Source organism: Canis lupus, chromosome 4, assembly GCF_011100685.1.
Source record: "Canis lupus familiaris isolate Mischka breed German Shepherd chromosome 4, alternate assembly UU_Cfam_GSD_1.0, whole genome shotgun sequence".
NCBI lineage: Eukaryota > Metazoa > Chordata > Mammalia > Carnivora > Canidae > Canis > Canis lupus.
Genome location: NC_049225.1, coordinates 53,049,038 through 53,065,247, shown reverse-complemented (window position 1 = coordinate 53,065,247; position 16,210 = coordinate 53,049,038).

The following is a 16,210-nucleotide window of genomic DNA, read 5'->3' as shown; positions in this document are numbered from 1 at the left end:
ATACAAATTTGCTCCATCTGTAGATAAAGCCAACCTCAGGCTAATCTATGAAGCAAACAATAGTTTGGGAGCAGGTAAATAAACCATGTAGTCTTCTAATAGCTTCCATCCAACTGTCCCTCAAGGAGCTCATATTACTTTGAGGGAAGCAAGCTATATGACACAGGGAATGATCCAGATAGCAAGGAAAGAGTTCACAGGAGGTAGAAGACCCTGAGCTGGTTAGTAGAGCTTCCTGCAGGATGCGCAGGATTAGGGAGGAGTTGTGAGGTGGTTCCTTCCAGGTGCCCATAGGAGCCCAGTTTCCTGCTCAATAGTTCCTTAACTTCCAGTTTGCATCCCACTACTTCAGTGTATGCAGCTCTAAGCAAAATCACAAATCAGATCTGAATTCAGGTCTCAAGGGCAAAAGGGTCATGTTTCAGATTATCTCACCTTCATATTACACTGAAACTGATCTTTCTCACTTTCTTTTTTCACTTTTAAGTCTAGAGCATATACTATCTGTTTTCAATTTTGTGAAGAGTAACAAAAGTATCTAATCCAGTTTCTCAAAACACTTAATTTTTAAAGGAAAAATAGTCTCTTTTTTTCATTTTAATACTTTAGTGCTTAACACATGGTATTTACTTACCAACATAATCTATGCAATTTTTCACCAAGATAATGCATCTGTTTTTCTCTCGTCCATTCTAACACTTACTGTCTTCTAGTGCTTGCTATTAAAGATTGAGAGGAGTTAAAGATGTAAGCCAAAGCAGGTAATTTCCTGAAAAGAAGAAATGTACCTTAAAAGATTTCTCTTTGTTAAATCTTTTTATTCTCCTTTCATTTGGCTCTTTATGAAAAACAAAAAAGGGAAAAATGGGTGACAAATGTGTTTTGGATCCAGAGAGGTGACAGGAAACCTCTAAAAGCAGAATTAAAAAAAATTAATTTCCTCAAACCAGAGTTGGAGCTGGCCTTTTAACACTAGTGCACATTAATGCTGCCTCCCCTCCCACTGGGCAGCTAAGGCCCGAGTGGCAATCATTACTGCCAATAGCACAGTTACCCAATGGATTCCTGGAAGGGCTCACTTAAAAGATTTAGCCAGATCCTCTCCAGGGGCTTCCAGTTCCCATCATCCCAGGAATGAAATATTTAGTATCATCTTTCTGCACCTGAGGCTGCCATGGATTAAATTCTTGCTGCCTCCATTACTGGGGAAGCCAAGAGCTTGGTTTGTCGTGACTGGATGTGAAGTGCTTAATGGCTGCACTTGGCTGAGAGAACGAGAAGAAAAGAATAGGCCAGAACCATAGTGACTATGTTGATCAGAGACTGGAGAGCAGACCTTCCAGAGATGCTATGGCTCAAAAAGAAATGTACCTGAATTCTGCCTTTAATCTCCCCCACTTCTCTGCCACCAGACAGCATATTTCAAAATCACATTCCATATATATGTATAATCACCTATGGTTACCCATACAATACAAACAAACCTGTACAAAGGCTGCTGTGTGATAGGTCTTAATCTGGACCAGTTGACGTTGGTTTTCCTTTTCTTGTCTGTTTCAGAAATGTGTAAATTTCCCCCAGAATGTTGCCTTCAGTTCTCTGCTTTTCACTTTCTATACTCTCTTTACATAAGCTCCCGTTACCTATAAACTGTGAGGTTGAGTTCCAAATCCACTATTTTGGTGCAATTGTCTTCTTCACATATATTAACTGCTTGATATTTATTGAATGGTTGGATGGATGAATGAGTACCATTCCCCCCAGACTCTAGAAGTACCTTTCTAACTGTGTATAGAACATTTCTTCCTAAATGCCTGTGGTAGGCTAAAAAATGGCTCCCCCAAATAGCTCCATGTCCCAGCCCCTGGAACCTGTAAAGATTATTTTAGATGATAAAAAATTAAGGATTTTTAAAAGGGGAAATTATCCAGGATGATCCTGGTGGGCCTGTTGTAACTATAAGTGTGGTTACAAGAGGGATGTAGGAGGTTAGAGAACTCTGTGATGATGGAAGCAAAAAGTGGAGTGATGTGACCAGCAGCCAAGAAATGCTGGCAGCCCCCAGAAACTAGAAGAGGCAAGGAATGGATGTTCCCCTGGAGCCTTCAGAAAGAACCAGCTCTGTAAACTCCTTGATTTTTATTTCATAAGACCCACTTTGGAGTTCTGATTTCTTCTGGAAGAAATTAAATTAGTACTGTTTAAAGCCACTAAGTTTTTTTTTTTTTAAGATTTTATTTATGTAATCATGAGAGACACACAAAAGAGAGAGAGAGAGAGAGAGAGAGAATGAAAGAGGGAGGCACAGGCACAGGCAGAGGGAGAAGCAGGCTCTATGTAAGGAGCCTGACATGGGACTCAATCCCGGGTCTCCAGGATCATGCCCCGGACTAAAGGCAGCGTTAAACTGCTGAGCCACTCAGCCTGCCCTAAAGCCACTAAGTTTGTGGTAATATGTTATAGCAGCAACAGAAAACTATTAGTGTCTTATGATGACTCTACCCTAACAATCTTGAAGACAAACTCACTACTTCCCCAAATTCCACCCTTCAACTTACCTAATGGCTAGCTCATTTTCACAGTCTCTTGCACAGGGAAATCTAAGTCTCTTTTGCTTCTGTGTCCCTTATCTTTTCAGTCATTCTATAGCTGGAATGTTTCTCAAGTCTGTCTCCTTTATTTGTAATTGTGGCAATATCCCCAATAGCTATGCCGGTATTGCCTGGCATATAGTAACTTCTCATGAAATGTTTGTTGAATGAATATGAGTTGTGACTCCTCTTTCTTGATTCCATTAAAATGTTCTTTCCATTGTGTATGATTACAATTGTAAAATATCTGAGAGTAGGGGCAGTGTCTTTTCCTGACACTTCATACAGTTCTGGAACATATGGTTACCCAAACATGGTGAATTAATAAATGGACTTACTCCATATCATCACCTGACTATTGGATAATGTTAGTGGGTGGTGAAGAGCACCACTTTGGGGAGTTAGATGGAATTGGGTTTATATCCATGCTCTGTAATTATCTTGTTGTGTGATTCTTTCTGGCAAGATACTAACCTTTTCAAACTGCTGTTTCTTCAACTATAAAATGAGATAACTAGTACACTCACCTTTTGGGTTATTCTAAGGAAGGCACTGGGGTCTGGATCAGGGCAATAAATGGTCAATAAATATGAGCTCCTATCATTATTTCCCCGTAGACAAGGGAGGACCCACATTAAACCTCTTAGTTAGCCAGTGGCTGGAGTGTGGGTTGTATATTCATGTGTGGGGGGCACAGCGGCATTTGCAGAGAAGGAGGGCAAAGAATGGGGGTGGGGAAGGCAGGGAGGCCCGCATTTTGCATTCAGTAATCGAGTACAATTTGGAAACACTTGCCTTGTGTAGCCCTCAGCTGCCTGTGAAATTCATCTGAATCTTGTTCCGTTGGCCTATGGGGTATTTTCAAATACAAATTAGGTTGGCCAGAATTCCTTTTCTACACCAACTCTCCTGGGTGCAACTTAGAGGTTATTAAGATGCCTAATAAAAGGAGAGAGCACATTTAATAACATTACCATGAGCTCCACGGAGCTGAGCTATGCGGGCCCACGGTGCCCCAGAGCCCGCAGCCTCCTGCCACTGGTGCACTTGCTTAGAAGAGGCCCTATAATTATCCACATTTAAAAAGCACCATTAAATCCATCGAGGCAGTCATGTCCCATTTGCAGGGCCTTTCTGCCCACATTACCCAGGAGACTCAGGGCCTGGCTTCTTGAGGTGGAAGGAGGAGAGGGAATAGATGAAAGTTCTTGGGTGAACGTGATGGCTGGTTAAATTCACAAAATGGCGGATCTGCTAAGCACCATTGTCATCCCTGTAGGAGCTTTTCCTCCCTTTCTGTATTTATTTACTGGACTTTTATTGAGCATTTGCCAAGTTTCAGCACTGTACCACTGCTTCTCCTGCAGGATTCCATTTAATCCTTACAACAACTCATTCAGTAAATCAGTGGTTCTCAATAAATAGTGATTTCTTTTCCCCCTGGTGGACATTTGGCAATGTCTGGAGACATTTGTAGTTGTCAAAGCTGGGGTGAGGGGTGCTACTGGCGTCTACTGGGCAGAGACCAGGGATGCTGCTCAACACCCTGCAGTAACAAAGCAGGCCCTGACAACAGAGAGTGATCTGGTCCAAATGTCAATAGTTGGGCAACTTGCTGGTAGATGAAACTCCTTTTCTCATTTACAAATGTGGAAACTGAGCTCCAGAGTGATTATGAAATTATCTGATGTCACATGGCTGGTTAAATGGTGGATTGTCATAGCCTGAGTTCTCATCACCATGCTAAATGGGTTCCTCGTGTCTCCCTCTGTACCCATCCTTTAGACTTTGTGCTGAGCTTCTTCTCTGCCCTCATGACAATCAACTGCAGTTATACTTATTGGGAATAATATGATGTTTGCTTTGGTGGGAATTATTTCTTATAAAGAAAATTCCTTTGAGCACTTATAAAATTGTGGTACAGCTTGAATGAAATAGTGGCCTGTGCAAGAATGGAGTCTACATTTAGCTTTAATCTACATGAAATATGAACGTATTACTCTAAAATTAAGTTAAAAATTCAATTCTGGCAAGTCACAATACACTGAAAGCTTCAAGGCCTTGAGAAGCTCTGCAGTAAACAAACCTGCTCCTTTTACATGTGGTTTTAGAGATATTCCACTTCAGATAAAGAGCTTGTAGAGGTTTCAGAGGTAGTGATCTGTAGGGGTAGCATTTGTTGGCCTGGAGCAGAGAAAATGCAGTGCACCAGTGATGATACTAATCTGGAACCAGTGCTCTGCTCTGTTTGGCCTCTGGGCCTCCGTACAGCCATTCCCTCTGTTAGGAACACTCTTCCTTCTTCTCTTATGGTTCATTCCTTTTCTTTCTTCAGATCTCACTTTAACCATCGTCTCTTAGGAAGCTCTCCCTAGATCTTAGTTAGGCATCTTCCCTTGTGCTTCCTGAGCACTAAGTGTTAGGTCAACTCTATCCATAAGGAATATAATGAACTGCATATGTATTTAAAATTTTCATGGTAGCCACATTAAAAAATTAAATAAGGGACAGATGAAATTAATTTTAATAATCTATTCTTTTTAACCCAATATATCTACAACATTAACATTTCAATATGTAGTCAATACAAAAGTTATTAATGAGATATTTTACATTTTTTGAACTAAATCTTTGAAATCTGGTGTGTATTTTATACTTATAGCTCAACTCAATTTAGATGCTAAATTTTCAATGGTTAAAGTGAAATGTAGTCCTGCCGAAATAACAAAGCTGCATTTAATAGAAAAATATTTCACACTGCTTTAGTTTTCAAATTTAAATTTATTAAAATTAAATTAAATTAAGAAATTCAGTTTCTTGGTTTCAGAAGCCACATTTTAAGTGTTCAATAGCCACATGTTCTAGATTATTACAAGTTACAGTTAGTTGAAATTGCCTGTTGATTTCTCTTTCCCTCCCACTAGATTATAACCTTTTTGAGGTAAAGGATTAGGTCTTATTCACTATATTTGCCAGTGCCTGACACAGATTTTGGTACACAGCAGGCACTCAATAAATACCTGTTGAATGGGTTGAGATAATATATCTAATCATGGTTTTGCCATTGACTTATTGTGTGATCTTCATAATTCAAGTTCTTCTCTAATAAAATGGGAGTTTTGGACACTTTTGAAAGTCTGTTCCACTGGGTGGTAACAAATACCATGTGATCAAAGAGATTTGTGATGTGACAAGTGTGAAAAACATGGGGTTCAATAAAAGGAGTAGGTTTGTTTACTGCAGGGCTTCTCAAGGCCTTGAAGCTTTCAGTGTATTGTGTTTGCCAGAATTGAATTTTTAACTTAATTTTAATGAATCAAAAACTTTAAAGAAGATGTCCTATTACCCCAGCACGTATGACCATGGAACTTTTTCTTCTCAGAGCATTTGCAGGACTGGTGCTCCCTGGAACACAATCCAGGAATGCTTGGATTGCCATAAGGCTCTTCAGCTGTGATGTTCCTCCAGATTTAGTCTGTGTTTAGGGTGATGGTCTCAAGGACTTCTGACAAATATGCACCAATTTCTTTTCAGTTTTATTAAATCTGTCCCTTGTTTAAAAGGAGTGCAGATTAACAACTCATTCTTTGCCATCAAGTGGCTCAGAATCAATGCCTTACCTTACTCATGAATAGATGGTTTCCAGATAAGAATGTAAGAATTCCTCAAATAATTGCTCATTGTCAGAGGGGTAATGAAAACAACTTTTATCTGCTTATTTCCACCTCCCATCCTACCTTAAAAGGTACACAGTACAAATATGTTACTTGCCCTTTTCTTAATGGCCAACATACTATTTGCAATGAAAAGCAATGTTTGGTTCCTATTAGGAATGAATTATTAGACTGAACTATATGCATATACCAATACTCAACCATCTTTGATCCACAAATATAACAGTTTTGTATGTGTCAACCTGCTAGTTATAATAAGTCCCTCTATTCATAACAGTTAGTGGGAAGCTAGGGTGGAACTAACTTTCTGAAGAAAATAGTTTAGAAATATATAGCAAAGTATTTATTTTAGATTCAAATGTACTATGTTTAAACCTTCTAAAGAGTGGGACACCTGGGTGGCTCAGTGTTGAGTGTCTGCCTTCAGCTCAGGTCCTGATCCCGGGTCTGGGGATCAAGTCCTGCATCGGGCTCCCTGCAAGGAACCTGCTTCTCCCTCTGTGAGAGAGAAAGAGAGAGAGAGAGAGAGACAGAGAGAGAGAAGCAGGCTCTGCACAAGGATCCCGATGTGGGACTCAATCCCAGGGCCCCAGGATTACGCCCTGGGCCGAAGGCAGGCACTAATCCACTGAGTCCCCCAGGGATCCCCAATAGATAAAATTAAAAAAAAAAACCTCTCAATAGCAAAAGTTGAGAATTGTGTGTAAAGTAACAAATCAAGACTTGTACACGTCATGGATTTGGATTGTAGTCCCATAGAATACATCTTTATATATCATTGAGCCATTATTGAATCACCACCCAGTCCTGTCATGCTAAGAAAACTTGAATTTTTCATCCTTCTCCACAAGTCTAATATTTATCCTCTAAGGCTCTGTCAAGCTCCCAGCATCCCACAACTATGTTTTCCTGTTTAAACCTGTACTAAGTGTTCTTAGGGATTATTGTTTGGTGCATTTAGTCAACTGTCTTCATCACTGGGAACAATGTTGTTCCAATCAGGTCAGTTTACTTTAAGTCATTCATACTGGCCAGTCTTCTCATTCTGCAATTTTGTACTTAACATGCCAAATGCCAGGACCTGAATCTTAGACCAACAAGCCCTGAGGAGGCCCAAAAAGAGCAGAAAGGAATTTGCTTTAGTGTCCAACAGACTTGTTTTCAATACTAGCCCTGCATTTGACCGGTGGTAAATCTTATCCATGTTATTTAATTTTCTCAGCCCCCTGTTTACTAGCTTATTATAAAGGATTTTATGAAGGATACAGATGAATAGTCCAAGGTACATAGGATGAAGTCTTCAACAGTCCCTAGAGGAGAAGCCTCTGTCCCCATGAAACTGAGGTGTACCCCCTCCTGGCATGTGGGTGTGTTCACTAACCTGGAAGCTCTTACAGCAAAGTTTTAAATGTGTGTATGTATGACACTGCAATTCTATATCCAGGAATTCATCCTAAGACCTTAAAGGTTAAATACACAAAGATGTATGTAGAGGGATGTTCATTGCAGTGCCATTTAAAATAGCAAAAATTGGAAGCCATTTGAACTTCCAAGTGGTTAATCATAGAAAATCTATATAGTAGAATATAAGGATCATTTCAGAATGATGATATGTATATGCATTTATTGGTATAGACTGTGGCATATTTTTCAGGAAAAATGGGTAGATTTCAATTTTAGCATTTATAGTATGATCTCATTAAAATAAAGATTTTTGAGTATATGTGTATATGTACAGAAATATATCTAAAAGGATTTATGTATGCATATTAATAGAAATTCTATCTGGATGATATAAGTGTAAAGGGGATTATTTTCCATACGAGATAATACATAAATTGTCCTTCATATGTAATACCCTGAGATTCCTATTGTAGGAATTTCAAGGCTCTTGGGCCAGGTAAACAAGGTGAGTGGAAGATAGAGACAAGTTTATTTGTTTTAACTCTATAGACTTTGACTGAAGCTCTCTGTGAGTTTAACTTAGGGAAGAAGACTCTAGGTTGGCTTTATAATCTTGGAAGGGATTCTGTGCTACTCTAATACATATTAATATTTTATATGAATAATACTGTCTTACTTTCAACTAGCTTTTTAGAATGCTGACACACACATTACAGCACTTCCATTTCTGAATACTTGGTAGGTGGTTGTGCATACTCTATTTTTATACTATCTTTACAAGGTAAGAAAACTCCTCATTTTGCTGATGAGAAGACTGAACCTCAGGGAGGATGAGTAACACAAGATCCCACTGCTAATGAGGACTAGGTTGGTGTTTTTTCCATTGTATCATGCGTTTATTTTGTATTATTTTACCCTAACTCACCCTGTATCTGATTGCTGTGGCATATTCTGGGAGCCTGACACTCCTCCAATCTTTTACACCAGGTGTGGAGAAGCACCATGAAGATAGTATTACACATCTGTGGGGTCAGACTTATTGAAACTGAAGCCTACTCTACTGCTTATTGGCTCTATAATCCTGGGAAAGTTACTGAACTTTTTCACCTCTCCATTTTTTCTTCTGTAAAATGAAGTAGTGATAGTCATTCCTACATTATAGGCTTATGAGAGGACTGAGACAATTCAGGTGGTCTAGTTCATGGTAAGCGGTAGTAGAAAAATGTTAACCACTGTCATTAATCTTTCTTTCTTTCTTTCTTTCTTTCTTTCTTTCTTTCTTTCTTTCTTTCTTTCTTTCTTTCTTTCTTCCTTCCTTCCTTCCTTCCTTCCTTCCTTCCTTCCTTCCTTCTTTTTTTTATCATTATCCTTATAAAAACCTCACATGGACCAAGACATAGAGATAGAGATTATATGCCTTGTTTAATGTTACATAACTAATAAAAGATGGAATAGCTCTTTTTCAGTCTTCCCATTTGGCAGAGGGCACACATGGGTTGTCCTGCATAGAGGCTAGAAGTTGTAACGGGGGGCTCAGGGTAGAAGGGTGTTTCTTCTGGTAATACATGCAGTAGGTGAATGGAACGAAACAGCAACTAATCCAACTCAGCCCCAAACCACAAATGTCAACAGATATTTTATGGCAGAGAAGGTGCCAACGAACATGTCACATGCTCTTTTGAAAATAAATGAAGCCACATAGGGACTCTAAAGTAAAAAATAAGAACTGGGCTGTTTATGGATCTCCTCTGGCTCCAGTTTATGGTGTTTCAAATTCCACAGCAGGAAGAGGCACTGTAGGAGGAGCCCCGCAGTATGATCGAGAGGTTACCTGGCTCTCAGTTATCTAATTGCATCGCACCAGGCAAGTCACTCAGGGCCTGTGCTGCTGCCTCATTGCCAGTGGGGTAAATAAACTGTTTGTGGCTTTGTTAGGAAGATAATTCCAGTATTGAAGTCTTGGTTTTGTTCCTCTAAGCTGAAGTTCAAGTAAAATTCAGTGGTCAGTTCCTCAAAGGGTTTGACACCTGCTTCCTTTTGGAAACCATATTTAGGAGGTGCCTCATGCAATCAGACAGTAAAGTTTCTCCGAGATTATCTAATGAATCTAGTTAACTGACTTTTAATTTTTTTTGTCAGTGGTAGATCTATTTTACAGAAGAAATTTATTTTTTATTTTTATTTTTTAAATTTTATTTATGATAGTCACACAGAGAGAGAGAGAGAAAGAGAGGCAGAGACATAGGCAGAGGGAGAAGCAGGCTCCATGCATCGGCAACCCGATATGGGATTCGATCCCGGGTCTCCAGGATCGCGCCCTGGGCCAAAGGCAGGCGCTAAACAGCTGCACCACCCAGGGATCCCCAGAAGAAATTTAATATAGAACCTCGATATATAAAATATAAAAGGAGAGTTGCCTTAGTTGAAACAAGAGGGCTGCCTTGTCAACTTTTCTTGCACCAGAGGCCATCTCTGTGGATCATCTCCCGAACCAAGGATCCTGGAGAGCATAATTTGAAAATGTGCTCTTAAACCTTGATAGGTACAGAATCACTGCTGGCTACAAAGCAGATGCCTGGGTCCCACCCCAAAATGACAGAATCAGAATCTAAATGTTCAGCAAGATACTCAAGTGATTCTAACATTCTCTAAAATTCAAGAATCATTGGCCTTTTCCAGTGCTTTCATTTTACAGGTGAGGAAACTGGCATCCAGAGTAGGGAGGTTATTTGTCCACAGTCACACAACTAGTAATGGATCTGTACCTAATATCCAGGGCTCCTGGCAGCTCACTTAGACTCCTTAGTTGCAAGCAACAGAAACTCTAACATAAGCAGAATAACTCATTGGAAGGCTGTTTTATGCTTCATAGAATGGAAGAGAAAGTACAAGACCCAGGAGTCAGTGAAGCTCCACTAAAGTAGATGGCAGGAATTAACAGAATCCCTTCAGGATACCACTATCAGGAAAAGTCAGTTTCCACACTGTTGATCCTTGTGGCACTTTATCAGTAGTCAAAATCTCAGAGGAGAAAGTCTGATTGGCACAGCTTAGACAGGGAGATCCCCTTGCTTGGGGATCACAGTGAACCTTGGCCAGCAGTTCCACGAAGACCTTACTTACTGGGTGTGATAGATCTCATCGAGGTGACGCTACCATAGAAAGTGAAATGCAGGTTAGGAAGCAAAAAGTGACATCATGCCCATGCATGCAGCCACTTTTTCCACCACACTACGCTGTCCCGCTGTCCCTCTGTTGAGGGGTGGGGGTTAGTGCTTCTCTCTCTTTCTCTCTCTCTCTTTCTCTCTCTCTCTCTCTCACATACACACATATACACTCCAATTGAAATGGAGGGGTTAAGGTAAATTCTGTGGCTTAACTATCAGCCAAATGACATTTTAACAGCTTTTTTAGCATAGCCTGGCTGGACTGAGACCTTTTCTGCAAAATGCCTTAATCCTTGGCCTCTAAATAGAGAGTTATTTTCAATTTCTTCAGTTCCTAATGTTTTAAATGGAACTACTGTTCCCCTTAGAGCACCCAGTGGCTGGCTGGAGACCTTTATTGATATATATATAAATTACCCCAATCCCCTCTGCTGCCTACAGATCCAATCATATTGAACTAATGCGCATATAAATAAAAACCTGAAAGTGTGGTTTATGGCAATAAGTAGTGCAGCCGAAGTTTATACCATTCTGCAAAGACACCTTGATACATTGCTGATAATCTTCATAATGTGTTTAAAGAGGCAGTGTGTCAGCTCAGGCTGGAGCACCTGGGAACTGAATGGGAAATCTGATTCCCAAGCTTCTGATTGACCAAGAGAAGAATCTGTCCTGCCAGGAGGAGGCTTACCCCAGGCAATAAGGGGCTCAGAGGCAGGAAATCTTTTCTCAAAGTCTCCATAAAGAGATGGGCTGGCCTACAAAATGTACAGGGGTTGGAATAGGAGTTCTTTTGCCATTTTTTTTGCAGCCTGTGTTCTGTGATTAATCTTGATAGCACCCTGGTTCCAGAGAAGCTGGGAAGAAGCTGGGATCGTGTAGCAGAGCAAAAGTCTTTTACCCCACAAGGATGTTTCAGGGGACACCCTGAAGTGATGCATTCGTTCCCAGAGGACTGCATACTCTCCCTTAGTAACATACCCTCCCTTACCTGTCTTCAGTCTAACCTGTGCACTGTCGCCAGAGCCGTCTTTCTTTCTTTTTTTTTTTTTTTTCAGAGCCATCTTTCTTAAAAGTAAATCTGACTATGGTTGCTCTGCACGCTTTTGATGACTTAACTCACCTTGTGAGCCTTTCAGACTTTTAGCCATGCCCACCACTCAGCCTCATCAAGTTCTGCACTCCCTAGCCTGCCTACTCCACCCACTGTTGCTCTTGTCTTCTTTCACTTAGTTGTGAATGTTGTTGTCTCTGCCTGGACTACACAGTTCATATAACATAGGACCAACTCTCCACCTGTTGTGCATATCTTCTGTTCCACGGTGGAAGTTCCCTTATCTTTTTGTCTTTCTTCCCCATTACCCCATGGGTGTGAAGTGCACTTCCTGCCATTTCTGAGTCCCACCTACCCATGCTTATAGTCTCCTTATTCATGCACATTTCCCTTATCCTTCTACCTGGAAATCATCTCTCCCGTGTCTCTCATAATGAACTTACTACTTTTAACTTAATATCATATTGATTTATGTGTGCGCATTAATTCCCCTTCTTGTCTGGATATGCCTGGGACTGGTTCAACTTTGAATTCTCTTGAGCTCCTACGCTGCCTTCCTATCATAGGGGCTCAATAAGTGTTGGTTGATTGTGAGAATGAACAAATGTATAAATGCATGGCTATTGGCCATAGCAGGAGATGCCAACCCTGGACAAGAACTCAAAGTGGGGACATTGGACAGTGGATATGAAAAACATGAAGTGGCTGTGTTCCTGGGAGCCTCAGAAACGGACATATAGCATGGAGGTGTGGGGTGGAGAGTGGAGAGTAGAGGTAGACAGTGGAAGGTGGGAGAGGGAGTGGTTTTGTTTTTGAGCATTTTGCCTTGGGCAAGCCCTGAAACTGAGCTCAAAAAGGAAACAAAGGCAAAATAAGGCACATCAGTCTTGCTCTGTGTTGTAGGAAGTGGCTGTGTGTACCCCAGGGATTGGGCACAATAATCCCTTTGGGTAGAAAATATTAGAATTTATATTTATATAGATTTCTCATTTAAGAATTTTCTATTTTTATGTGTTTTAATATGTTTATTACATTAGTATTGTGATATATGCATGTGATATGAAAATAAATACATGCATATATAGTATCTATATGTTGGATTGGATGACACAAGTTTTTGTTTTAACTAATGGAATATGCAATCAAAAAGTTCACAGACTGTTGGGGCCCCTGAATGGCTTAGTTGGTTAAGTGTCTGACTTTAGATCTCAGCTCGGGTCTTGATGTCAGGGTCATGAGTTCAAGCCCCACATTAGGCTCCACACTCAATGTGGAGCCTACTTTAAAAGAAGAAGTTTGTATAATGTTACATTAGAGATTCAATTCCTGTGCTGAGCTAGAGGCTGCCAATAACCTTCTAACCTTGAGCGGATATTAATAATTTCATCTATTTTCCAGGAAAAAATGTAAGGAAGTTCCTTGAGTTTACCTGTTCATATGCTGTTTTAAGATCTCAGCTAAAGTTCAGTGTAATGTCATAATAAAGTACACTGGCTTTGGGATCATTCAGCCTTTGTTTCTAATTCTGGCTCTGCCACAAACTAGCAGTGTGATCTTGGGTAAGTCAGCCTCTCTGGGTCTCAGTTTCCTCATTTGTAAAATGGGATTAATATTAGTACTTACTTCAAAAATGAGATAATTCTTGTGAAACATTTAGTAAAATTCAGGACACATAATTAAAGCTCATATATCATAGCTGTAAAAGGACCTGGTCCAGTAATGTCAATCAGCTGGTGACCACTTCGTCCAGGGCTCATAGCAGACATTACTAATTGATCATAGCCTTTTTCCTTCTGGACTTAGACTAGACCTCAGGATTAGGTCACATAATGATTTCCCCCCCCTGAGGGCAATTGCAATCTCTGAAAAGCATTTGCTACGAGAAGCTGCTAATGTACAGAAACAACCTTGTGGACTTTCTAGCAGCAGGAGAGATCCCAGTGAGACTTGAGGAAGAGCTTTTCCTATTTAGGATCCCAGTGGGATGTTATCAGGCGGGTCTTTGAAAACTTTCCTCTAGGGATTTTTGGGGCTATGGCAACAACAATGAGGATAATGCCTCACATTTTGAGCAGTGCTTTATAGTTTTCAAAGCACTTTCATGCACATTTTCTAACTTCATCTTCATAGCAACCCTGCCTGGCAAAGCAGAGCAGGCATTAGAATCAGAAAAATAGCATTTTTTTTTTTTTTTTAAAGTAAAAAGAACCCCAGAGACTTTGTCCAACCTCCTCATTTTATAGACAAAGAAACTGATGCCAGAGAGGGTGACTTGTTCCGGGTAAGTTACTTGAAGCCCAGGTACTTGTGTTCTACTTCTTGGTATCACCTACTATTCATATTAAATGCTTAGTAAAGATTAGGTGAAAAAGGAATGAACAAAGAAATGACTATAAATGAAGGTAGTCTCTTGGTGGCTAAATCAGGACCACTAGAATCTCCTATCTGTAACAGGGGTAGGGACAGGGAACAGTTTCCCCAAATCTCCCTCTTCCTATTAATTGCCATTGCCTGTATCCTATATGTTCACCTGGAAGTACCAGCAGGTTCCAAATATGAGAAATGGCTCAGCACAGGTTTTGGCCTTTACCAGAAGCTAAACCCTTGGGAAGGAAATATTACTATTTTGAGAAAAAGTATAGGTGGGGAGTCCTAAAATTCCATAGTGTTTGAGTTGGGGATGGAAAAGGAGTGTTTGTTGGTGATAATTTTGAAATATTAGAGTCTTGAAGATTTAACAGTCTCACAGTGTTGAAGTTGCTATACCTGTGGTTATAACAGTAGCTGGGCCTCTTTTCCAATGCTCACAAATGTCCTTCCCTACTTGTAGGACTAAGGGGATCCCACCTCATCCATGCTACGTGTTTTCATAAGTTTCCTTTAGTGAGGAAGAGGGCCCATACATGGGTGATCTTACAGGAAAGCCTGATTTGGGTTGACTCTGTGATATCACAGGGTTACATGAAAATAATGAGAATGTGGTTTCTTAGTATTTGGGGAGACTAGACTAGCAGTGTGAATATTTTTCCTCAGCACTAATGTGAATTAATTCTTTCCTCTCTTTTGAATCAAATGCTGACTCTTTCCTAGGCACTCTAAGGAGGTACAAAATTTAAAGACTGTCAGGAAACAACTGGGAGATGAGGCAAAACATCTACAAGTGAGGTAATTAAGTGATAATTGGTAGATCTCATCAGGATTAAGATGGGGCATGATTATAGCATAGGAGTTTAGTGAAGGAGTTCACTATGGGCTATAGTGTGTAACTTGAACTGGATGTAGAAGAACAATATGTATATTATTCACCCAATAAAGCACTTATTACATGCCAAGCACTATTCTTAGTAATTTATAAATATTGATTCACTTACTCCTCATAACAAGTTTGTCAAATAGATACTATTATCACCATTTTATAGGTGAGGAAATCCAAATAGATGGGGCTTAAGTAACTTGACAAAAACAGGGGTGGGATTTGAATCCAAGGCAGCCCAATATCCAGTATTTTAGCTACTACTCTGCTACGTCTCTTGGAATAAGGAATTTGGAGGGCAGAGGACAGGGGAAATGTGTGGCAACATATGAGGAAAGAGTATTTACTATGGGTACAGTGTATTCAGGAGGGCCAGCTGGATTAGAGTATAGAGGTTAATACTGGGAATACTGGCAGAGGATTATGAAAATAAGTAAATAAGTTTGCATTTGATTATAGGTGATGGTGACTAGAATAGAACAGAATAGAATTTGAGAATAGATTTGTGGTGATTTTAGGTTTTAGAATCCATAGATTCTTTGATATTCCTCCCTTCAAGAGGTGGAGCTTGATTGCCCTCCTCTTAAGTATGGAGTGACTCATTTCTACTAGAAGACAGCAGAAGTGATGGTGTGTGACTTCCAAGACTAGGTCATAAAGACATTGTGGCTTCCTCTTCTTTGTCTCTTTTGGGTCTCACTTTGGGGGATGCCAACTGCCAGGCTGTGAGGACACTCCAGAAGCCCTATGGAGAAACCCACCTGGTGAGTAAAGGAGGCCCTGCCCACAGCCATGTGAACAAGCTTTTTGCAAGTGGCTCCTTCAGCCTTGGTCAGGCCTTCAGATTACTGTTGCCCTGGCCAACAACCTGACTGCAATCTCATCTTGACAGTTAAGCTTTTTCTGGAGTCCTGAACACAAAAACTGGAAGATAATGCTTGTTTATTGTTTTAAGTTGCCAGCTGTGGAGATAATTTGCTATACAGCAAGAAATAACCAGTGCGGCCCTTGGTGCTATGTTGAGTTTAGACTTTATCTTATAATCCTAGCCTTGTGATTCATATAGA